Below are 26,922 nucleotides of genomic sequence, written 5' to 3'. Positions count from 1 at the left end.
CTCCGATGGGGACATTGAGTGTAATGTGAAAGCACAGTAAGCCAGGGATATGGTACAGATTTATACCACAAATGTGTACTTTTTTTTTTTTTCACTTTCAAGTTTAGTAGCAAAATACTTTTATTTCATATTTTATTTAGATTCTTTTTATGTAGCTTTTAACTATTACTTTATAGTAACTGATCTAATATCCTGCAATACTTCTGTACTGCAGAATATTAGGTCTGTCTGTCTGTCTTATATTGACAGTTCACATGTAGGACCCTGCATATTCCAGGCCCCAAAGATGGCTAACCTAAAGCCATTACTTGGCCTCAGGTTACCATAGGCTTAAGAGTAAGCCCCTCCCCTGAAATAGCCATCTACACTGTGTTCCAAATTATTATGCAAATAATATTTTCTCTGATTTTCCCAAATTACCTATATGAATTGCAGTCATTGTAATTTTCCAGTCAAATAACTATTAGAGTACAATTGAAAGGTTTTTGTACAAACTGCCTATGATAACAGTATATTTAAAAAAAAACAAAAAACCTCAAACTGCACTCAAAATGCATGTTCCAAATTATTATGCACAGCCGAGTTTTCAACCTTTTCATTTTAATAAAGAAAAAAAAAATGGTCATTTTTTAAATTATAAGCATTACAGGTTATTACAAACTGAAATCAAACAGTTTTCAACTCAAAATTTTATTCTAGGTGATGTTACATTTGCACATAGGACCCCTTGTTCGAAAGGAGCTTCTGAACTCTCTCGTCCATTGAATTTGTCAGGTTTTGGATGGTTTCTGCTTTAATTGTTTTGCATGAGGACAGAATACCCTCCCAGAGCTGTTGCTTAGATGTGAACTGCCTCCCGCCATCATAGACACTCCTTCTGATGATGCTCCAGAGGTTCTCAATGGGGTTGCGGTCAGGGGAGCATGGGTGCCACACCATAAGTTTGTCCCCTTTTATGCCCATAGCAGCCAGAGATGCAGATGTGTTATGTGCAGTATGAGACAGGGCATTATCATGCATGAAAATGATCTTGCTGCGGAATGCACGGTTCTTCTTCTTGAACCATGGAAGGAAGTGCTGTTTGAGAAACTCAACATACATTATGGAGTTCATCTTTACCCCTTCAGGGATCCTAAAGGGGCCGACAATCTCTCTCCCCATGATTCCAGCCCAAAACATTACTCCACCTCCTCCTTGTTAGCGCCGTAGCCGTGTTTGCATGGGGTGTCCACAGCCATCCTCCACTCCATCCATCTGGACCATTGAGATCATTTCATGCATGATAATGCATTAAATGAATCAGAAATACACTCTATACATTGTTAATGTGGTAAATGAATATTCTAGCTGCAAACGTCTTGTTTTTATTACAATATCTACATAGGTGTATAGTGGCCCATTTCCAACAACGACCACTCCAGTGTTTTAATGGTACATTGTGTTTGCTAACTGTGTAAGAAGGCTTATGGATGTTTAGAAAACCCTAGAAAACCCTTGTACAAGTATGTTAGCCCAGCTTAAAACAGTTTGGCTGATTTGAGAAGCTATAAAATTGACCTTCCTTTGAGCTAGTTGAGAATCTGGAGCATTACATTTGTTTGTTCTATGAAACTGTCAAAATGGCCAGAAACTCGACAGTCTATTCTTGTTCTTACAAATAAAGGCTATTCCATGCGAGAAGTTGCCAAGAAACTGAAGATTTCCTACAACAGTGTGTACTACTCCCTTCAGAGGAGAGCACAAACAGGCTCTAACCAGAGTAGAAAGAGAAGTGGGAAGCCCCTCTGTACAACTGAGCAACAAGACAAGTACATTAGAGTCTCTAGTTTGAGAAATCGACGCCTCACAGCTCCTCAACTGGCAGCTTCATTAAATAGTACACACAAAATGCCAGTGTCAACGTCTACAGTGAAGAGGTGACTCCGGGATGCTGGCCTTCAGGGCAAAGTGGCAAAGAAAAAGCCATATCTGACACTGGCTAATGAAAGGAAAAGATTACTATGGGCAAAAGAACACAGACATTGGACAGAGGAAGATTGGAAAAAAGTTTTACGGGCAGACGAATCAAAGTTTGAGGTGTTTGGATCACACAGAAGAACATTTGTGAGATGTAGAACAACTGAAAAGATGCTGGAAGAGTGCCTAAAGTCATCTGTCGAGCATGGTGGAGGTAATATGATGGTCTGAGGTTGCTTTGGTGCTGTGAGAGATTTGTACAAGGTAAATAGGCTATCACTCCATTTTGCAACGCCATGACATACCCTGTGGACAGCGCTTGATTGGAGCCAATTTCATCCTACAACAGGACAATGACCCAAAGCACACCTCCAAATTATACATGGACTATTTAGGGAAGAAGCAGGCAGCTGGTATTCTATCTGTAATGGAGTGGCCAGCGCAGTCATCAGATCTCAACCCCATTGAGCTGTTGTGGGAGCAACTTGACCGTATGGTACGCAAAAAGTGCCCATCAAGCCAATCCAACTTGTGGGAGGGGCTTCAGGAAGCATGGGGGGGAAATTTCTCAAGATTGTCTCAGCAAATTAACAGCTAGAATGACAAAGGTCTGCAATGCTGGAATTGCTGCAAAGGGAGGATTCTGTGACGAAAGCAAAGTTTGAAGGAGAAAATTATTCTTTCAAATAAAAATCATTATTTCTAACCTTCTCAATGTCTGGACTATATTTTCTAATCATTTTTCAACTCATTTGGTAAATAAAAGTATGAGTTTTCATGGAAAACACAAAATTGACTGGGTGACCCCAAACTTTTGAACGGTAGTGTACATCTATAGATATAGACATAAAGTTCAAAGGAAAACACAGTTTGAGGTATAAATTTCCACAATAAAACAAGTGTTGTGTGCATAAAGTCTTATTGTGAAGGATGTGTCCTTGTTAATCTCTGAATCTCTGAGACTATTGGAGCAGAATCATAGAATCATAGAATGGTAGAGTTGGAAGGGACCTCCTGGGTCATCTGGTCCAACCCCCTGCTCAAAGCAGGATTCACTAGATCATCTCAGACAGATGTCTGTCCAGCCTCTGTTTGAAGACGTCCATTGAAGGGGAACTCACCACCTCTCGTGGCAGCCTGTTCCACTCATTAATCACCCTAACTGTCAAAAAGTTTTTTCTAATATCTAATCTGTGTCTCCTCCCATTTAGTTTCATCCCATTGCTTCTAGTCTTTCCTTGTGCAAATGAGAATAAAGATGATCCTTCTACAATGTGACAGCCCTTGACATATTTGTAGACAGCTATTAAGTCTCCTCTCAGTCTTCTTTTTTGCAAGCTAAACATTCCCAAATCCTGCAACCGTTCCTCATAGGACATGGTTTGCAGACCAGTCACCATTCTGGTCGCTCTTCTCTGAACTTGCTCCAGTTTGTCTATGTCTTTTTTAAAATGTGGTGCCCAAAACTGTACACAGTATTCCAGATGAGGTCTGACCAAAGAGGAGTAAAGACCGATAATGACTTCACGTGATCTAGACTGTATGCTTCTGTTAATACATCCCAGAATTGTATTTGCCTTTTTTGCTGCTGCATCACACTGTTGACTCATGTTCAGTCTATGATCTATTAGTATACCTAAGTCTTTTTCACATGTACTGTTGCTTAGCTCTATTCCTCCCATTCTGTATATGCTTTTTTCATTTTTATTGCCCAGATGTAGTACTTTGCATTTTTCCCTGTTAAAAACCATTCTGTTGGTTGCTGCCCACTGCTCCAGTTTATTTAGGTCTTTTTGAATCCTCTCTCTCTCTTCTCTAGTATTAGCTATCCTTCCTAGCTTTGTGTCATCAGCAAATTTAATCAGTTTACCCTCAATTCCTTCATCTAAATCATTGATAAAGATGTTGAACAATACAGGTCCCAGGACGGAGCCCTGTGGTACCCCACTTGAGAACAGAAGCTTCAGGCCGGAGTCACACTACACGGAGACAAAATTGTCCCAATCCTCACTGATGAGAGTCGCACGAGTGTTCTTCGTATGGTAATCCATGTGTAATGCGATTGCAATGCAATAATGTGATAGATTGTCACCCATCATCAGTATGCAACGCTTTTTTTTCTCTGCAACTAATTCTCCAATCATTTACAGGACCATTTACAGTGTTCTGTGCTACAGAATGATGATAATGTGTCCATAAAAATCGGATGCCACATGGATGGTCTGTGTGGTGTCCGATTGTTTCTCGCACCCATAGGCTTGTATTCATAGGCAGATTATAATGAGGGCAATCCGGGCGACCGCCCGGGGCCCCGAGCCTCCAGAGGGCCCGCGGCTCCGGGCGGGGTGTCTATGTCCGGATTGCCCTCATTATATGTGCGGGCCACCGCCGCGGCACATACCGGCAGCAGTGGCGGGAGGGGGGGTCCGGGCCAGACCACTCCCCCAGCAGCGGCGCACGGCCGCTACTTCTTCATCGGCCGGGCCAGCACTGCAGCAGTTAACTTCCCTGTGCTGGCCCGGCCGCGTCACTGCTAGGAGACACAGCCCTGTGCGCGGCCATGTCTCCTAGCTGTGACGTCACACGGTGCGCGCCCGGCCTGCACTGCTACTTACCACCGGAGAGGAGCAGGAGCCAGGAGGACTGGAGCCGAGCTGGAGCCAGGAGAACTGGATCCGAGCCTGGGGATGGTGTGTGTGGGTGTGTGTGTGTGTATATGTATGTATGTATGTATGTATGTATGTATGTATGTATGTATGTATGTATGTATGTATGTGTGTGTGTGTGTGTATGTATGTATGTATGTGTGTGTGTTTATGTATGTATGTATGTATGTGTGTGTGTTGTAAGGCAGCGCTAGTCATCATACTGGGGTTACTCGCTTCGCTGCGTCAATCAATGCACACGTGCAATGTCTTTACGTATTTTCTCACAATGCTGCAGTTTATTACTTCATAAGCCACAGTTCGCCGGGTCCAACTCCGTGGCACGCCGACACACATTAACACAATGTTCATGAGCCAAGTGGCACACAGGCCCACTTGCTCCAGGTTACAGCTTACAGCAAGGTAAAAATAGCAATGTTCATATCACAATGTCCATATAGCACGGGGTATTACCTTTGCCGGGTTTAGCTGTCTCAGTCCATTACGCTTGCCACCACTGTGGCTTTGTGGCTTCCCAGGTAGGGGTCTCTAGCCGTCGTCCCCTCAAAGGCCACTGACATCCACACAGGATCCAGGCTCTGCCTTTCAGGACTCTTACTCAAGCCGGCTCTCCCTCAACGGCCACTGACATCCACACAGGATCCAGGCTCGACCTTCCAGGTGCCAGGCTTCACTCCAAAGCCGCTGCCTTCCAAGGCCACTAGCATCCGCACAGGATCCAGTCTTTGCCTTTCAGGCTGCCAGGCTTCACTCGGCCTCACTAGGCCTCTCACAAACGGTGTCCCACTCACAAGGAGCACAGGCCTCACGCCTCACACCGAACACCTGTCTCAAATTAAGCAGGGTTTATATATGCATCCTGTGCACACACACACACACTGATAGGACCTTGCTGATGTCACAGTCATGTGATCAGACAGACATTCTGTGCACGCAGGACCTGTGCTATGTCACAGTCATGTGACCAGTCAGTTAAAGGGGAAGGTACATGGTTAGGTAAAACACATCCTGGACCATTTACAGTAATGCTAGCAAGCTGCTGCATTACATATCCCCCCCTCTGTTCAAACTTGTGGGGTTGAACACATAATATACACAATAACATTATAACCCCCAGCTCACATAGAGACCATGTACTTTACAATTGTGCTACTCAGCCCCTGGAACCTTAGTCAATGACATTAGCCCATTCCTTAGGGACCTACCATTTGTCACTGTCACTGACTTCGTCAGGTCACCTTTCCGGGTCGTAACCTTGTCAGGTCTTCCCCGCTCCCAGCGGTCAGTCATAATCTTGTCAGACCTCCCCCGCTCCCAGCGGTCAGTCGTAACCTTGTCAGGTCTTCCCCGCTCCCAGCGGTCAGTCATAATCTTGTCAGACCTCCCCCGTTCCCAGCGGTCAGTCATACAGCGGTGTGACTCACATGCCCTGGTATCTAAGGTCCGATTCGAGTCCGTAATGTCCCGTCCTCTATTGGGTCGTTTGTATGGGCCTTTCAAACCTGAGTTACTGGAGGTCTCACTACCTCTAAACCAACGCCCACTACTCTCAGGACATCTTGAAAGGTCCCTAACTCCAGCTATAGCTGTTCTGTTATTTAGGGGGCAATTTCTCTGTCTGGTCTCGTAATTTCTAGACGGCTGCCATCTTCTGTTACTCAGATGATGCTGTCTATCCACTCGCAGTCTAGCGAGATTCAACTGTTCTACCTCTCGCAGGTAGGTCACTCGGTACTCCAACAGCATGCGCATATATCCCAGGCTTTCTTCTGTACCTACAGCGGAGAATGATACCATGCCGTCTTCGTCTGATTTCCAGTCCTGACGATCACGTGGACTGCTTACTTTCACCACACCAGACTTCTTGACCATCATCTGCATGGCTTGACCATTTCTCCCAATGAGCTTCCTCACCAAAACATGCGGCACCCGGACGACCTCTTCACGCATACTGTGAGCTTTCCTCATCAACTCCAGTTGTCTAACGGCTTGTTCCGTCTTCAACCGGAGAAACCGTTTCGTGCGAATACATCGCCAGTGCATGTCACTTAGGATAGCCACCCTCTTCACTGTGACTTCGGTCGTGGACAAGACCACCAGCTGTTTAGCTTCTGAGGTCAAGTACACCTTACAGGCTCCCACGGCCTTCTTAAACTCCTCATGCACGGACTCAAGGGTGCATTCTTACCTCAAATCCTCAGGTACATCTACGAGGCACTTTTACCGAGACGTTTCGGTCTCACCAGTGGTTTCCAGATGACCAACCAGCTCAGGTTTCAGGGACAACTGACCTCCAGCTTCTTCACCCTGTATGCTTCTCCTGAGCTGACTCACAGCTACAAATTCACGAATTTTCATCTTGACCACTTCCATCTCATATTTATCTGTGGTTAACACTCTCTTAGCTCTCCTCAGGTCCACCTTCTCATGGTATAAGGGAGTGGGTGCAACGTGTTCGCCCTTTTCCTTCTCCAAGAAGGCCTTGTTCACTGAGTGATACTTTGTCAGGCGACTTTTGAGCCCGGAAACTTCTTCCTCTAGCTCCGCCACTCGCCTCTCAGCGGCCCGTCTCTGAAGCTCTTCCTGCTTCAACTGCTCTTCCAGCTGCAGAGTTCTCTCAGACCTCACCGTCTCCAATGCGCCCACTCGGCTCTCAATAGCTAGTCTCTCACGCTTCTCTTGCGTCCACTGGGTTTGTAGCAACTCCTTGAGCTGCTTGATCTCGGCTCCGACATCCACCGAACCCTCCGAGCCCACATCACTCGAGGGGGTATCTGCTTCATACCTCCCATCACCAGCGGTCAACTCCTGGCCCTGGTCTGTGGCTTTTCCGATGGACTCCTCCATCCTCTCTCGCTCAGCTTCCATCTTGCTGACTGTTTCCTTAAGGTACGTCTCCGCCTTCTGGAGAGTATCACAGGACATCTGTAGCTCCTTCACCTGAGCTTCCAGATCTAGGGTCTCTCCCCGGAGACCAACATTCTCCTCACGGGTGTCTTGCAGAGTGGTCTCAACCACTTGGCGCACTTGCTCTGCACCCGCCTTATCCTCCTCTAGTTTTTTCTTCACCTTGAGGAGATCCTCATAATCTCTCTTACTCTGTTGCAGTTCACTACTGCGTTCACCACACTCCTTCTTGGAGTCACACAGCTCCTGGTTGAGCTGTTTGTGCAGTCGTTCTAGGATTTGTTCACGTCCAGAAACACCATCCTGCTGCGCCTCCTTCTCAAGATTCAACTGCAAAACCTCTTCCTTGATTTTGTGGCGGTCCTCCTTAATTGCGTAGAACATTTCCTTCCAATGGTTAATTTCCGCATTGCTTCCCTCCACGTCTCGCTGCCAGTTCCTCATAACCTGGTATATTTTCTGCTGTTCAGACTCCAGGTTCAGCTGGTCTGCGGACACGTTCCCCAGGTTTTCACATAACTGCTGCACGTCACTCTGACACTGTTGCCTGATAGGCTCCAGCTCTTGGTCATGACTGGCCACCTTCTCTTTCAGGGCGGTCAGATCCTGATCCATCAGTCTCAGTACCGTACCAGAGGTTGCTACTGGCAACGTCATCTCCTCTTCTACCTCTACAGGAGGACCCACACTTGAAGCAAAGGCACACAGTACTATATTCTCTTTATTTTCATTTTCAGCGAGGACTACCGGAGCAACCTTTTTGTGGCCCTTGCGCCGTCGACGACGAGAGGGGGACTCTCTCCCCTCGTCTAGCCCCTCCTGACTGAACTCACTTTTTACTTTCATAGTGTCACAGTCAGCTACGGGGCCTGTGTCACTCCCCATGGTGTTGTGGACTAACAGGTCACCTCCCACTTTGACGTCACCCCCTTCTACTGGAGTTACCCCGTTATCAACGGTCACATTGTCATTTTTAGGAGGTACCAACCCACAACCAGTAACAATTTTCAGTTTTCTACACTCCACACTCTTGTGAAAATCCGTCCCTTTTTTAGACTCCGCCCCCTTTTTAACAACCACACCGGCAGGGTAATTTTTACACAAAAAATCAGCAGTAGTCTTAGGACTCAGTTCACAACATCTCTTACCACCTCCCCGGGCACTCTGCGACAACGATGGCGCCCCTGGAGAGTTCATAGAATGGTCCACTGCCGCCATTCCATATGGTGCCCACAGCTCCTGTGGTTCCTGCACCATGTCCAGTTTCATGTCCAGTAGACGTTTCTCAAATACCTGCTCCGGTTTTAACAGGCACTTTAATCGCTCTAATCGCTCAATAGCTTCAGACCCAGTTGCTGCTCCTTTCACAGCCATTTTTATCTGCTCCTGCATTTCCTCAGGACACTATTCACACACCGCTCTCCCCGGAAAAAATCTTCGTGGCCCCGCCGAGCTACAGCAAACCGGATTTGAGTGCGACGCCAATCTTCGCAACCCCGCCGAGTTGCCGCAAGATGCTTTAATCCACACTCGTCCTGAGCCGTTGCCCCTAGCAACCGGGCTGCAGTTGCCCCTAGCAACCGGGTTGCAGTTGCCCGCATCCTCGAACCATATGTAAGGCAGCGCTAGTCATCATACTGGGGTTACTCGCTTCGCTGCGTCAATCAATGCACACGTGCAATGTCTTTACGTATTTTCTCACAATGCTGCAGTTTATTACTTCATAAGCCACAGTTCGCCGGGTCCAACTCCGTGGCACGCCGACACACATTAACACAATGTTCATGAGCCAAGTGGCACACAGGCCCACTTGCTCCAGGTTACAGCTTACGGCAAGGTAAAAATAGCAATGTTCATATCACAATGTCCATATAGCACGGGGTATTGCCTTTGCCGGGTTTAGCTGTCTCAGTCCATTACGCTTGCCACCACTGTGGCTTCCCAGGTAGGGGTCTCTAGCCGTCGTCCCCTCAAAGGCCACTGACATCCACACAGGATCCAGGCTCGACCTTCCAGGTACCAGGCTTCACTCCAAAGCCGCTGCCTTCCAAGGCCACTAGCATCCGCACAGGATCCAGTCTTTGCCTTTCAGGCTGCCAGGCTTCACTCGGCCTCACTAGGCCTCTCACAAACGGTGTCCCACTCACACGGAGCACAGGCCTCACACCGAACACCTGTCTCAAATTAAGCAGGGTTTATATATGCATCCTGTGCACACACACACACACTGATAGGACCTTGCTGATGTCACAGTCATGTGATCAGACAGACATTCTGTGCACGCAGGACCTGTGCTATGTCACAGTCATGTGACCAGTCAGTTAAAGGGGAAGGTACATGGTTAGGTAAAACACATCCTGGACCATTTACAGTAATGCTAGCAAGCTGCTGCATTACAGTGTGTATATGTATGTATGTATGTGTGTGTGTGTATATGTATGTATGTATGTGTGTGTATATGTATGTATGTGTGTGTGTGTGTGTGCAGGCAGATATCATTGTGTGATGTTTGTTTATATGTATTTTTGTGTTTCAAATGTGTTTATTCGTGTATGTATATCTGTATATGTTTGTGTGTGTGTGCGACTGCATGCGGCCTCCTGCTGAGTATAGATGGCGCCGTGCGGCCTCCTGCTGTTTCTGGGGTGGGGTGGGGGGGGGCGCCGTGCGGCCTCCCACTGTGTATAGATGGCACCGTGCGGCCTCCCGCTGTGTATAGATGGCGCCACGCGGCCCCCTGCTGTGTATAGATGGCGCTGTGCGGACCCCTGCTGTGTATAGATGGCGCCGTGCGGCCCCCTGCTGTGTATAGATGGCGCCGTGCGGACCCCTGCTGTGTATAGATGGTGCCGTGCGGCCCCCTGCTGTGTATAGATGGCTACGTGCGGCCTCCTGCTGAGTATAGATGGCGCCGTGCGGTCTCCTGCTGTCTCTGGGGGGGCGCCGTGCGGCCTCCTGCTGAGTATAGATGGTGCCGTGCGGTCTCCTGCTGTCTCTGGGGGGGGAGCCGTGCGGCCTCCCGCTGTGTATAGATGGCACCGTACTGCTCCCTGCTGAGTATAGGTGGCACCGTGCGGTCTCCTGCTGTCTCTGGGGGGGGCGCCGTGCGGCCTCCTGCTGAGTATAGATGGCGCCGTGCGGTCTCCTGCTGTCTCTGGGGGGGGCGCCGTGCGGCCTCCCGCTGTGTATAGATGGCACCGTGCGGCCTCCCACTGTGTATAGATGGCTACATGTGCTCAATATTGAGTCATACAATTAATGTAAGGCTATGTGCCCACGATACAGAAATGTTCCGGATTTTTTTTAGCGTTTCTGCATCTCCCTGGCAGAAAAAACGCATGCGGATTGTACATGCGGATTTTACATGCGGATTGTACATTCGTTTTTCCTGCCAGGGACAAGCGGAAGTGAAGCGTTCTTCACATGCATTTCCGCATGCGGGTTGACAAGCGATTTTAGCATCACTTGGAAAGTGCTTGACAACTGGCAATCAGCATGGATTTATATAGTGTGACCGTAAAAGAATGGTAAAAAATAAAAAATATATACTTACCTTCTGATGGCCTGCCGACGTCAGCGGTCGCATGACCCGTCACATGACTAAATGACGTCACAGCAGGTCCTTTTCAGACCATCGCGAGCTGCCGGCAAGCCAGGACACATGGGATAAAGACACCGGGGGCCATCAGAAGGTAAGTAGAATATTTTTTTTTTATTTTATTCTTTTTTTACAGGTTCTATGGTACCCGGGTCCGGAGGAGAGTCTCCTGTCCTCCGCACCCGGGTACCATCCGCACATTGAAACGCATGGATTACGCATCTACAGATGCAGTGATGCGGATTCCATGCGTTCTAATGCAAGTCAATGGCGGCGAGAAGGCAGCGCTTCCGCAAAATAATTGGTAATGCTGCGGATTTTTCCGCAATGATAATCCGCAGCAGAAATTTCCGCAGCATGTACACAGCACATGGGGATTATCATTGGGGAACATGGCAGACCTTTTACCAAGCGTTTTTTAAGCATTTCCGCAGCGGAATTGCCGCTGCAGAAACGCTTAAGAAACGCATAGTGGGCACACAGCCTAAAAAAAAAATATTATAATTAATATTGTGCCAAATTAATTTCACGTGAACTATCACAGGGAATCATGTGACATGTCACGTGATAAATCAGGTGTGTGTGTGTGTTGGTGGGGGGGGTGTCTGGGGGGGGGGCGCGCCTTCTAAACTGCCCGGGGCCCTTACTACTCTTAATCCACCCCTGCTTGTATTAGCGAGTCTTGCGCGATATACGCCTGCAATCACAGCACGCACTCCGAATACGCCTGAGAAACAAAACGGTGATCTGAGCTGCCCCATAGAATAACACTGGGCCGAGTGCTGTGCGATGTTTTATGTGTTATACGGTGTCGCAATGATTTCATTAGAGCTGGTGGCTCAGCAGGGGCCGCTGTGGCTATAATGTATTAAGGTTGTGGATTCAAGACCCAGGGACTCCCAGAAAAATATATATTTTTGTAATTGTTCACAAATTTTCTACTTTTGTTTAGAGGGTCAAAAAATCATTTTCTTCACCTCAGTATACAGGCACCATAAAAATACATTGCTATATACAATGTATTTCTATGGAGATGCATACTCAGCTTCTGTACTGTCTGTGCTTTTTTGACTCTACAATGCATTGCCTGCAATCTAGAGTTAAGTTAACGAAATCCTCCTCTGTTCACCATTGAGAGCTGTAGCTCAGTGGTTAGAGATAAAGCCTCTGACTACTGAGATGTAGGTCTGAGTCCCAGCAGAGGCCACAGCAGGCAAAGGAAGAGGGGAGTGTAATATAATGTAATTTATTCACTGACCAGGGAGTGGCCTGCCCCCAAGGAGGAAGAGCTACACCCCAACACCAGAGAGGTGAGTATAAATAGAACCGTAGTGACAGGACAGTCCTGCAGAATACGGGACGGTTTGGAGCTATGCGTACACACTCTGTGCTCCGCGTACACACTCTGTGCTCCTCGTACACACGGCTCTGCTCCGTAAGCCTCGTACACATGTGGCTCCGCTCCGTACACCTCGTACACACGCGGCTCTGCTCCGTACACCTCTCTCACACGCGGCTCCGCTCCGTACACCTTGTACACACGCGGCTCTGCTCCGTACACCTTGTACACACGCGGCTCCGCTCCGTACACCTCGTACACACGCGGCTCTGCTCTGTACACCTCGTACACACGCGGCTCTGCTCTGTACACCTCGTACACACGCGGCTCCGCTCCGTACACCTCGTACACACGCGGCTCCGCTCCGTACACCTCGTACACACGCGGCTCCGCTCCGTACACCTCGTACACACGCGGCTCCGCTCCGTACACCTCGTACACACGCGGCTCCGCTCCGTACACCTCGTACACACGCGGCTCCGCTCCGTACACCTCGTACACACGCGGCTCCGCTCCGTACACCTCGTACACACGCGGCTCCGCTCCGTACACCTCGTACACACGCGGCTCCGCTCCGTACACCTCGTACACACGCGGCTCCGCTCCGTACACCTCGTACACACGCGGCTCCGCTCCGTACACCTCGTACACACGCGGCTCCGCTCCGTACACCTCGTACACACGCGGCTCTGCTCCGCACACCTCGTACACACGCTGCTCTGCTACATCCACACTGTAAACCCCTCCTGACCCCACACATAAACTTCAGCTCATCCAGCACCATGACAACCAGCACAGCAGAGTCCTGCATCCACTGAGGCCCCTGATCATGTGACCCCTGACTCCTCCCCTCCTGTGACCTCATCACAGCTCCTGTGCGCACAGAGCAGCCATATATGTGGTGGCGTCTCTGCAGGAGGAGGTATGTGGAGATCCCATTACTGGGCGCAGGGTGCATTAACCCCTTCAGCACAGAGACTCTTTTGGAGTCTTGTGTTGCCCCTTTTTAAGAATCATAAGGTTTTTGTTCTGTTTCCTGTAATAGATACATACGACCCAACTATGGAGACAGGAAGGGAGGAAACGTATTGTTCTCATAGTACAGGACCCCTTTACTGGCCCCACAGTGTAATGCCCCCATTATACCCCTTATGCAGGATGTATGATGCCCCCACACAGTGTAATGCCCCCATTATGCCCCTTATACAGGATGTATGATGCCCCCCACACAGTGAAATGCCCCCATTATGCCCCTTATGCAGTATGTATGATGCCCCCACACAGTGTAATACCCCTATTATTCCCCTTATGCAGGATGTATGATGCCCCACACAGTGTAATACCCCCATTATGCCCCTTATGCAGGATGTATGTATGATCCCCCCACACAGTGTAATGCCCCCATTATGCCCCTTATGCAGGATGTATGTATGATGCCCCCCACAGTGTAATGCCCCTTATGCAGTATGTAAGATGCCCCCACACAGTGTAATGCCCCCATTATGCCCCTTATGCAGGATGTATGTATGATGCCCCCCACAGTGTAATGCCCCTTATGCAGTATGTAAGATGCCCCCACACAGTGTAATGCCCCCATTATGCCCCTTATGCAGGATGTATGTATGATCCCCCCACACAGTGTAATGCCCCCATTATGCCCCTTATGTATGATTTATGATGCCCCCACACAGTGTAATGCCCCCATTATGCCCCTTATGCAGGATGTATGATGCCCCCACACAGTGTAATGCCCCCATTATGCCCCTTATGCAGGATGTATGTATGATGCCCCCCACAGTGTAATGCCCCTTATGCAGGATGTATGATGCCCCCCACACAGTGTAATGCCCCCATTATGCCCCTTATGCAGGATGTATGATGCCCCCACACAGTGTAATGCCCCATTATGCCCCTTATGCAGTATGTATGATGCTCCCACACAGTGTAATGCCCCCATTATGTCCCTTATGCAGGATGTATGATGCCCCCACACAGTGTAATGCCCCCATTATGCCCCTTATGCAGGATGTATGATGCCCCCACACACTATATGCCCCCATTATGCCCCTTATGCAGGATGTATGATGCCCCCACACAGTGTAATGCCCCCATTATGCCCCTTATGCAGAATGTATGATGCCCCCACACAGTGTAATGCCCCCATTATGCCCCTTATGCAGGATGTATGATGCCCCCACACAGTGTTATGCCCCTTATACAGTATGTATGATGCCCCCACACAGTGTAATGCCCCCATTATGCCCCTTATGCAGGATGTATGATGCCCCCCCACAGTGTAATGCCCCCATTATGCCCCTTATGCAGTATGTATGATGCCCCCACACAGTGTAATGTTCCCCCAGTACCACCTGAGGTTTTACAGTTGGAATAATCCTTCTGGAATTGGTTTTCCCTTTGCCTGCTCCCCTACATGTAGACCCTCGAGCATGTATACATCCATGTAGGGGAGCAGGCCTTACTAGATATCGAGGCTTTGTACAGTAATATACCGCATGAGGATGGTATCAGAGGAGTAAGACATTTCTTGAAATTGTGATCAATAGAGTGTAGCAGACTTAATGACTTCATGGAGGATCTTCTAAAATTGACTCTTACTCATAACTTCTTTCTTTTTGACAGGAAATACTTCCACCAGCTCAGGGGTACTGCGATGGGGAGCCCTTGTGCCCCGTCGTATGCTAAATTATTCCTGGACTGGTGGGAGGAATCCACAATATTCAGGGATGATCATAAGTGATGGCAGCCATATATTGGGGTATGGTATAGATATATTGACAACATTTTTATCATCTGGTCAGGGACGAGTGAACAATTTATTGAATTTGTCAGAGAACTCATCAATAGAGTCGGCCTGAGATTTACATTGGAGGTTAATTATAACCCTTTGCCTTTCCTGGATGTACTAATGAAGAAAAAACTGGATGGGACCCTAGGGACACTCATCTACCATAAACCTTCAAGCATTAATGGTCTATTTATGGTCTATGAAAGTGGGATAGCCACCACTCCCTCCTCCTAAAAAAAAGGAATTCCCAAGAGCCAATTTTTATTGTTGAGGAGGAACTGTTCTAATGTCACAGATTTTAATATACAGGCAATAAACATGAACACCAGATTCAGGGAAAAGGGTACTCCTGGTACATTTTGGATTCCTCATGATAGTTTGCAGAAAAGCGGGAGAGACAGACACTCCTCCATACCTAACCAAGACACCAAGAAAAAGATGGGATAACACGAGTAATAGGAAGTTATGACAATAAGAGTGACCACTTCTTTAATATCCTCAGAAAACACTGGGATATACTTGTGGCCGACCCAGACCTGAGGGTGCTGTGTGATCTACTCCCACAATAACTTCCAGAAAGGGTCAGTACAATTAGGGGCCGTTTAGTGAATAGTTTCTACTAAAAACCTGCACTCAAGTGGACTTGGCTGGATAGAAGAGTCTGCGGTTTCTTTAGATGTGGAGAATGTTGCACATGTAATTGCATGAGACCATGTAAATCTTTCTTGAATTTCTCCATGGGTAATACCTTTTTTAAGGGATTATTGCAACTGTAAAACTTCAGGACTTATATATATGGCCACATGCACCTGCCCCCTAGATTATGTAGGCACGACTTAGAGGGAGTCTGGAAGGAGAGTGGGGGAGCATTTGGTCGATATATATGCAATGGTTGGGACACCTCATTAGCGAGACACCTGAACAGTATACATCGAGGTGAAACCGGAGACCTTCTTTTGTATCATTGAGGTGTTTAAGCCCAATTTGAGAGGTAGTGATCACAACAGATGTATCCTCAAAAAAGGAAAATGAGTGGATTTCCATACTGAATCCAATAGCCCCTAAGGGACTCAATAAGCAAAATTTCCTATGCCTGTTTTGTATGAATACAGTTCCATTCTGGATTACATTTTTGGATTTTATACTCTACCCATTGCTACTCAGTTCCCTGTGAATGGGGTTCACATATAGTTGTACTTCATCGAGATATCTGAGCTAGTGATGGGCGAGCCCTAAAATGCTCGGGTGCCCGATGCTCGGGTCAAGCACATTGGAATACTCAGGTGCCCGACCTGAGCAACGAGCCCAATGTACACTGTGCAGAATTATTAGGCAAGTTGTATTTTAGAGGATTATTTTTATTATTGATCAACAACTATGTTCTCAATCAACCGAAAAGACTCATAAATATCCAAGCTTAATATTTTTGGAAGTTGGAGTGTTTTTTTTTTAGATTTAGCTATTTTAGGAGGATATCTGTTTATGCAGGTAACTATTAGGCTATGTGCCCACGATGTAGAAATGAAGCAGAAAATTTCTGCAGCATTTCTGCATCTCCCTGGCAGAAAAAACGCATGCAGATTGACGAGCGCTTTCCAGGCGATAGCATCACTTGGAAAGTGCTTGACAACTAGGTCACACTGTATAAATCCATGCAAATAGCATGGATTTATACAGTGTGAACCGTAAAAATTAAAACAAATAAAACTATACTCACCCCCGAGGCCCCGGCGTGGCTGCAGCGCTCGTTCCTGTCTGCTTCCTGGATGCCGGCATATCGCGAGACAGAGCAGTGAAGGACCTGCGGTGACATGACTGTGACGTCACCGCAGGTCCTTCAGCGATGCCGGCATTCAGAGAGAAGCCTTCGGAAAGGTGAGTATAAACTTTATTTGTTATTTTATTCCTTTTTCACAGGTACAATGGTACCCAGGTCTGGATGAGAGTCGTCTCTCCTCCAGAACTGGGTACCATCCGCACATAGAGACGCATAGAAGCCGCTTGTACAAATGTACAGTCGCGTTTTCTATGTGTCTCAATGCAAGTCAATGGCGGGAGTTCCGCTGCGCTTCCGCAAAATTAAATGACATGCTGCGGATTTTTGTACGCAGCATAAACGCTGCGGAAAAATCCGCAGCATGTGCATAGAACATGCGGAATCCCCTTGGGGACCATGGGGTGCGGATTACCTAGCGTTTCACAAGCATTTATGCTGCGGAAATTCCGCAGCATAAACACTTGAAAAACGCTATGTGGGCACCCAGCCTTACTGTGCAGAATTATTAGGCAACTTAATAAAAACCAAATATAATCCCATCTCACTTGTTTATTTTCACCAGGTAAACCAATATCAGTGCACAAAATTTAGAAATAAACATTTCTGACATGCAAAAACAAAAACCCAAAAAATTAGTGATCAATATAGCAACCTTTCTTTATGATGACACTCAACAGCCTTCCTTTCATAGATTCTGTCAGTTGCTTGATCTGTTTTCGATCAACATTGCGTGCAGCAGTCACCACAGCCTCCCAGACACTGTTCCGAGAGGTGTACTGTTTTCCCTTCCTGTAGGTCTCACATTTTATGATGGACCACAGGTTCTCTATGGCGTTCAGATCAGGTGAACAAGGCAGCCATGTCATTATTTTTTCTTCTTTTAGACCTTTACTGGCCAGCCACGCTGTGGAGTAGTTGGATGCATGTGATGGAGCATTGTCCTGCATGAAAATCATGTTTTTCCTGAACGATACCGACTTCTTACTTACCACTGCTTGAAGAAGTTGTCTTCCAGAAACTGGCAGTAGGTCTGGGAGTTGAGCTTCACTCCATCCTCAACCCTAAAAGGTCCCACAAGTTCATCTTTGATGATACCAGCCCATACCAGTACCCCACCTCCACCTTGCTGGCGTCTGAGTCGGAGTGGAGCTCTCTGCCCTTTATTGATCCAGGCTCTGGCCCATCAAGAGTCACTCTCATTTCATCAGTCCATAAAACCTTTGAAAAATCAGTCTTAAGATATTTCTTGACCCATTCTTGACGTTTTATCTTATGTTTCTTGTTCAAAGGTGGTCGTTTTTCAGCCTTCCTTACCTTGGCCATGTCCCTGAGTATCGCACACCTTGTGCTTTTTGATACTCCAGTAACGTTGCAGCTCTGAAATATGGCAAAACTGGTGGCGAATGGCATCTTGGCAGCTTCACGCTTGATTTTCCTCAATTCATGGACAGTTATTTTGCGCCTTTTTTGGCAACACGCTTCTTGCGACCCTGTTGGCTATTTGCCATGAAACGCTTGATTGTTCTCTGATCACGCTTCAAAAGTTTGGAAATTTCAAGACTACTGCATCCCTCTGCAAGACATCTCACAATTTTGGACTTTTCAGAGCCCGTCAAATCTCTCTTCTGACCCATTTTGCCAACGGAAAGGAAGTTAACTAATAATTAAGCACACCTTATATAGAGTGTTGATGTCATTAGTCAACACCCCTCCTCATTACAGAGATGCTCATCACCAGATTTACTTAATTGGTAGTTGGCTCTCAAGCCTATGCAGCTTAGAGTAGGACAACATGTATAAAAAGTATCATGTGATCAAAATACTCATTTGCCTAATAATTCTGCACGCGGTGTAAGTCTATGGGAAACTCGAGCTTTTTTCCAGTGTCTCCCCAAGAGGGACTAAAAATTGCCCAAATCGATGGGAACAGTGCTCAAATGGCATGGGTAGACCCCTGGAAGCATTTCTGACACCCAGGTCACTGCTGTCAACAATGTTGTCAGAGTTATTACGCCACTTTTACGGACTCACAATAAAACATACAAAAACAAAATGGATTTTCCTGGGATTTATGTTAATGAACATCCTTTCCAGGGTAATGACTTGTATATAAGGCAAAATAAATAACCAAAAACAAAAATACTCAGCCTATAAGGTGGAGATCTTCACACGTAGTGCTTTTGAATCGTGACAAATGCTTTCACCAGGAAATGTCATTTTAACATTTTACAACCTTATCTGGCCATGTGGTGTGTGAGACATGATCAGACACATCCTGTTTCATTTATGAAGGAGGGACTCTGAAAGTCACAAAGCCTATTTTTATAGGGCCATCAGGCGACCTTTACTATTCTTAAAGGGCCAGCAATCGGCCCTCACTATTCTTAGAGAACCATTAGCCGGCTATGCTTTGTTGTTCCCATTACTAAAGAGTGGGTCTCCTATACTGTTATTGCATATGCAGTGAGTGGCAGGGCTGCCCAAAATTTGGACGCACCCCAATATCCCTTTGAAAATTTGGACGCACCCCAATACCCCTTTGAAGAGACTTAGAGGAGGGCCTCCTGAAAACAATGCTCCCATTATTAGAAAGTTGGTCTCCCATTGTGTTTGCCTGTGCAGTGAATGCAAGGGTTTCCAAAAATTTGGAGGCACTCCAATGCCCCTTGGAAGAAACGTGGAGGTCAGAGGGCCTCCTGAAAACAATGTTCCCATTATTAGGAAGTGGGTCTTCCATTGTGTTTGCCTATGCAGTGAATGCAAGGGTTGACAAAAATTTGGAGGCACTTCAATGCCCCTTGGAAGAGACATGGAGGTCAGAGGACCTCCTGAAAACAATGCTCCCATTATTAGGAAGTGGGTCTTCCATTGCGTTTGCCTATGCAGTGAATGCAAGGGTTGCCAAAAATTTGGAGGCACTCCAATGCCCTTTGGAAGAGATGTGGAGGAGGGCCTCATAAAAAAATGTTCCCATTAGAAAGGAGCAGGTCTCCTATACTTGTAATGCCCATGTACTAAGTGTATGGGCTGACAAACATTTATCCCTGGGGGGTTTACATGAACATACTGTATAAAAAAAAATTTTTTACGGGCATCATAAACACCCTTCAAAAAAAATTATGTGGGTGTTGCATCACGGACCACGCTCACCCTGGTAATATGTTGGTGGAGGATGAGGATAAGGAGGAGGACAAGAGCAAATAGCCCAAATCAGGAAGCGTATACCCATGTGTGGGTGTGAAGAGGTGCATAGGAATGCATCTCCCAAAAAAGACACTGGATTTGAGTTTATGTTACGCTGCTATCATTCGGTGGTGTTGAGAAGTCTGGGCCAATCCAGCCCTTGTTCATTTTTATAAGAGTCAGCCTGTCAGCATTTTCAGTTGTCAGGCGGATGCGCTTATCAGTTATAATTCCACCAGAGGCACTAAAAACCCTCTCAGATAAAATGCTACAGTGGTGGCCAAAAGTATTGGCACCCCTGCAATTCTGTCAGATAATACTCAGCTTCTTCCTGAAAATGATTGCAATCACATTCTTTGGTATTATTATCTTCATTTAATTTGTCTTCAATGAAAAAACACAAAAAGAATTGTCCTAAAGCCAAATTGGATACAATTCCACACCAAACCTATAAAAGGGGTGGACAAAAGTATTGGCACTGTTTGAAAAATCATGTGATGCTTCTCTAATTCATGTAATTAACAGCACCTGTAACTTACCTGTGGCATCTAACAGGTGTTGGCAATAACTAAATCACACTTGCAGCCAGTTAACATGGATTAAAGTTGACTCAACCTCTGACCTGTGTCCTTGTGTGTACCACATTGAGCATGGAGAAAAGAAAGAAGACCAAAGAACTGTCTGAGGACTTGAGAAACCAAATTGTGAGGAAGCATGAGCAATCTCAAGTCTACAAGTCCATCTCCAAAGACCTGAATGTTCCTGTGTCTTCCGTGCGCAGTGTCATCAAGAAGTTTAAAGCCCATGGCACTGTGGCTAACCTCCCTAGATGTGGACGGAAAAGAAAAATTGACGAGAAATTTCAACGCAAGATTGTGCGGATGGTGGATAAAGAACCTCGACTAACATCCAAACAAGTTCAAGCTGCCCTGCAGTCCGAGGGTACAACAGTGTCAACCCGTACTATCCGTCGGCATCTGAATGAAAAGGGACTGTATGGCAGGATACCCAGGAAGACCCCACTTCTTACCCCGAGACATAAAAAAAGCCAGGCTGGAGTTTGCCAAAACTTACCTGAGAAAGCCTAAAATGTTTTGGAAGAATTTTCTCTGGTCAGATGAGACAAAAGTAGAGCTTTTTGGCAAAAAGAATCAACATAGAGTGTACAGGAAAAAATAAGAGGCATTCAAAGAAAAGAACACGGTCCCTAACAGTCAAAAATGGCGGAGGTTCCCTGATGTTTTGTGGTTGCTTAGCTGCCTCTGGCACTGGACTGCTTGATCGTGTGCATGGCATTATGAATTCTGAAGACTACCAACATATTTTGCAGCATGTAGGGCCCAGTGTGAGAAAGCTGGGTCTCCCTCAGAGGTCATGGGTCTTCCAGCAGGACAATGACCCAAAACACACTTCCAAAAGCACTATAAAATGGTTTGAGAGAAAGCACTGGAGACTTCTAAGGTGGCCAGCAATGAGTCCAGACCTGAATCCCATAGAACACCTGTGGAGAGATCTCAAAATGGCAGTTTGGAGAAGGCACCCTTCAAATATCAGGGACCTGGAGCAGTTTGCCAAAGAAGAATGGTCTACAATTCCAGCAGAGCATTGTAAGAAACTCATTGATGGTTACCGGAAGCGGTTGTTCGCAGTTATTTTGGCTAAAGGTTGTGCAACCAAGTATTAGGCTGAGGGTGCCAATACTTTTGTCTGGCCCATTTTTGGAGTTTTGTGTGAAATGATCAATGATTTGATTTTTGCTTCATTCTCTTTTATGTTTTTTCCTTGCAAGCAAATTAAATGAAGATAATAAGACCAAAGAATTTGTGATTGCAATCATTTTCAGGAAGAAACTGAGTATTATCTGACAGAATTGAAGGGGTGCCAATACTTTTGGCCACCACTGTAGCTCCAAGACGAAGAGAGCCATTTCATTTCACATATGCAGCTTGGATGCCCAATAATAATAAGGCACAGAGGAATCACAGAGGACGTTGGTACGGTCGGCAAGGTACTCCCTCAGCATCTTCCCAAACTTTGCACCCCTTGTGAAAGTACCCCGCGCCTCAGGGCCTGTGCGATGGGATGGGCTGAGAAAATTTTCCCAGAACTTTTACAGTGTTCCCCTGCCTCTGCTGGATTGGAGTTGTGTCTCTCTCACCTGTAGTCCTTGGTTGTCCAACGAACTGTGACCGCTGCCGTCATCGTTTTCAGATGGGAATTTTTTTAATAGTTCCGCAACAAGGGCCTTCTGGTACTGCCACATTTTTGTAGACCTGTCCGCCTCAGGAATAAGAGATATAAAGTTCTCCTTGTAGCGTGGGTCTGGAAGTGTCACCAACCAGTAATGACTGTCACACAAAATTTTGAGAACACGAGGGTCATGGTAAAGGCAATGTAACATAAACTCAGCCATGCGTGCCAGACTGCTAACAGGCAAGACTTCCGTGTCCTCACCAAGAGGACGACTGACCATGCTCTCCACCTCCTCCTCCTCTCTGTCCTCAGGCCATCCACGCTGAACAGATGGTATTACAGTTGTGCAGGTAGTACCGTCTATAGCGCAGGAAACTAGCGCCTGTTCTTCCTCCTCCTACTCCTCTTCCTCATTGTCACCCAATCCACGTTGGGATGAGATGAGGCTGGGCTGTGTGTAATCACCATGTATGGTTCCTTGCTCCATCTCATTGTTCTCCACTTGCAATGCATCCTCTTTGATTGTGAGCAGAGAGCGTTTCAGAAGACAGAGAAGCAGGATGGTGATGCTAATTATGGCTTCATCACCGCTCACCATCTTGTTGGAGTCATCAAAGTTTTGGAGGATGGTACATATGTCTGACATCCATGTCCACTCCTGAGGTCTTATGTGTGGAGTCTGAACTAAATATAGACGGCCTTGTTGATGCTGGTTCTCAACAACTGCCCTCTTCTGCTCACAAATCCTTCCCAGCATCTGCACTGTGGGGACATCACACACCAGTCTGTGAGCCGGAAGCTGCAAACGCTGCTGAAACACGGCAAGGGCTGCGGAAGCTGTAGGTGACTTTCTAAAATGGGCACACCGGCGGCGTATTTTAAAAAGCTGATCCGGAAGCTCCGGGTAGGATTTGAGAAACCGCTGAACCACGAGGTTAAGCACATGGGCCAGGCATGGTACGTGTGTGAGTTTGCCTTGCCTCAGAGCCGCCACTAGGTTCCGGCCATTGTCACACACGACTATGCCTGGCTGTAGGTTCAGCGGTGTGAGCCAAAGATCTGCCTGCTCTTTCAGAGCGGTCCACAACTCGGCATTGTTTGTCACTTAAGCATATTAGCTTCAGCACAGCCTGTTGCCGCTTGGCCGAGGCAGTGCTTCCAGCTTGTGACTGATGTGGTCATTTCGGAAATGGAGGCTGAGATGCAGGAGCTGTAGACTGTGGGGAAAACCCTGATTGACCTAAAGCCCGCAATCTTAGGCGTCGGGAGGACGTGTTCCATCCCAAGGTCCGACTGGGTCCCGGCTTCCACTATGTTAACCCAGTGTGCCGTCAGCAAGATGTACCGTTCCCTGCCCACGAGCACTTGTCCATGTGTCCCTGGTTAGGAGGACTTTCACGGTAACTGCATTATTGAGGGCACGGCTAATGTTTTGGGACACGTGCTTGTGTAATGCGGGGACAGCACGCCGGGAGAAATAGTGGCGGCTGGGGACCTAGGGACGGCCACCGCCATCAGATTGCTGAATGCTTCTGTCTCCATGAGCCTAAAAGGCAACATTTCGAACGTAAACAGTCATGAAATGTGGGAATTTAGTAGAGTGGCCTGTGGGGCGTTGGCTGCGTATTTGCTCTTGCGTTTTAAGGACTGGGGTATGCACAACTGAACGCTGCGCTGGTACAAGGATGTGGACATGCTTCCTGACCCTGCTACTTGAGAGTGTGCAATTACAGGTGCAGGGCAGGAGGCATCTTCGCATGCACCATGGACAGGTGATTGGCTTGCATGCACAACAGTGGAAGAAGCGGTGGTGCCACCCGCAGACACTCTTCCTGGACCCTGGAGTTCGGCCCACAAAGTCGGGTGCTTTGCTGCCATGTGCCTGATCATGGTGGTGGTGGTCAGGCTGGTAGTTTTGCCATCCCTGATGCTGATGCTGGCCTGGTAGGTGGTGCAAATGGCCTTTGTGTGGTTATCGGCAGAGTCTTTAAAAAACAACCAGACTCGGGAAGACCTAACAGTTGTACTGGCAACTTCCTTCGTGTTGGTGTTACGGTGAACGTTTGCCTGCCTTCTGTCTGCGGCCACCACACTACTTCTTCCTGCCTGTTGGCATGCTCTGCCTCCCTCCCCCTGTGTCCTGCTGTCCTCGCTCTTCCACTTCCGCACCCTGGTCCTCCTTTTGAATTTCTGGCAATTGTGTCTCCTCATCGTCCACCTCTTGTGACACTTGTCGCCTTCGTGTGACCGTGGCTGCTCAAATATTTGGGCATCGCTACATGTGATCTCCTCTTGCCCCTCTCAAGTGGACTGGGCAAGAGACCCGAATCTATAAATGGAAAAGTGAACAGCTCTTCGGAGTGTCCAAGTGTGGGATCTGTTGTCTCCAGGCACTCGGCATTATCTGCTATTCAACCAACAACCTTTTGACACTGCTCTGGGTTCAATAGTGGTGTGCTGCGGTCCCCTAGGCATTGGTACAGGAAGGTCAGGCGAGAAGATATGGGTGTTTGTTGTGGCACAATTTCAGCTTGCCCACGGCCTCGGCCTCTGCATGCACCATCACCATTACGCCCAGTTCCCCGTCCCTTGCCACGCGCCTTGCCCATTTTAAATGGAGGCCAATATCTTCCACACTCACTACAAATGGCTGAATTTGGAGCGAAGTTATATGTGATCTATGTGACGGAGAAACCACAGTTTTAAATACCTGGCCTGTAGGTAACTATTTTAAACAGCAAACCGGTGTCAAACACTTCGCTGACACACTGAAACAAATTTTTAATGGAGGCCAGAAATGGTAGTATTTTCTGAAAACGTATATATGATCCATGTGACGGAGAAAATACAGTTTTAAATAGCTGGATTTTTAGCACTGTATTATTGAAAGGACCTGGCTGTATTCTGCAGTGCCAACAAGCAAATGTCGCAGAAAACTGTGTTCTCTGGATTGCTTTTTAAGCAAATAATGAGGATTAAGATCCAAAAAAAAATTATTCCTGGCCCCTGAGACCTGGGCCTTTGTATAGAAATATCTAACAGCAGCAGAAGGCAGAATTGGAATGGAGCCTCTTGTGCTATATGCACTGCAGTCTGCTATATACACTGCCTGCCTGCCTATGTACACTGCCTGCCTGATATCTCTGAAGTTGGATTAGTCCTCACGACTGTTTGTTGAGATGCATATGTTTGGATCTGTTCTACCTACACTACCTAATAAACAAGCGAATCTCTCCCTAGCTCAGCAGTACCTCTCCCTACTCTGCCTGATTGCGGAGTAGACTGACGAGTACAGCGGCGCCAGGTCTGATATAGACCTGATGACGCTGTGCGGCCAGCCAATCACTGTAATGCCACAACCAACATGGCTGCGGCATTACAGTGAGTGATAAGCTATCCCTGCATGTTCATTGGCTCTGTAAAGAGAGCCAAACATGCAGGGAGGGGACCCGAGCATCCGCCCGAGCATCTCGCAAGTACTCAGCGAGCTCCAAGCATCTCGAGTACTGAGATGCTCGGGCGAGTACCGAGTACTTGCGAGTATGCTCGCTCATCACTAATCTGAACTTTTATATCAGAATTGTGTTATCAGTTATTTCCCACATATACTATTTAGTAATTAACAAGTGTGGTGATCCTTTTGTGTCTCTAATTATGTATTAGTGGTCAAATTTGACCATTTAGGAATATACTATGGGCTATTGTAGATGGAAGTGACCCAAAGTGTACATATACTGTATATACAGTGTGGAAAATAAGTATTTGACATACTGACTATTTTGCCAGTTTTCCCACCTACAAAGAATGGAGAGGTCTCTAATATTTATTGTAGGTACACATCAACTGTGGAAGAATCTAAAAATAAAAAACAGAATCTCACATTGTATGATTTTTAAATAATTAAATTACATTTTATTGCATGAAATAAGTAATTGATCATCTACCAACCTGCAAGAATTCTGGCTCTCACAGACCTGTTAATTTTTCCTTAAGAAGCCCTCTTACTCTTCTCTTCTTACCTATATTAATTGCTCCTTTGTTACATGTATAAAAGACACCTGTCCACACACTCAATCAATCAGACTCCAACCTCTCCCCCATGGCCAAGACCAAAGAGCTGTGTAAGGACACCAGGGACAAAATTGTAGACCTACACAAGTCTGAGATGGGCTACAGGACAATTTGCGAGCAGCTTGGTGAGAGGGCAACAATTGTTGGCACAATTATTAGTGATGCGCGAACGTGCTCGGATAAGGGGTTATCCAAGCATGCTTTGGTGCTAACTGAGTATCTTTGGCGTACTCTAAAAACATGTTCGCATTACCATGACTTCATGTCTCGTGGCTGTTAGACATCCAAAACATATGCAGGGATTGCCTGTTTGTTAGGCAATCCCTGTATGTGTTGTAGGTGTCTAACAGCCATGAGACATGCAGCCACGGCGAAACAAACATATATATTTTTAGCATGTAGATTATTTATTATCAGAAAATGGAA

The 26,922-nt window shown here is 46.9% G+C and overlaps 2 protein-coding genes across 2 annotated transcripts in view; both read left to right on the top strand.

Moving 5' to 3' along the window:
• Positions 1-26,922, top strand: part of LOC141201484 (gastrula zinc finger protein XlCGF66.1-like) — a 306,294-nt gene that overhangs the window by 207,637 nt on the left and 71,735 nt on the right. The gene's annotated exons all lie outside the window — the stretch shown is intronic.
• LOC141201476 (uncharacterized) overlaps positions 13,329-26,922 on the top strand; it is a 33,659-nt gene continuing 20,065 nt past the window's right edge. Inside the window, exon 1 of the mRNA XM_073663480.1 lies at positions 13,329-13,388. The gene's annotated coding sequence lies outside the window, so the exon portion shown is untranslated. The remainder of the gene's footprint in view (positions 13,389-26,922) is intronic.

This window comes from Phyllobates terribilis, unplaced genomic scaffold, assembly GCF_046119375.1.
Source record: "Phyllobates terribilis strain yellow unplaced genomic scaffold, ASM4611937v1 Scaffold_116__1_contigs__length_5312468, whole genome shotgun sequence".
Taxonomy (NCBI): domain Eukaryota; kingdom Metazoa; phylum Chordata; class Amphibia; order Anura; family Dendrobatidae; genus Phyllobates; species Phyllobates terribilis.
This window is presented reverse-complemented; position numbering and strand designations above follow the sequence as displayed.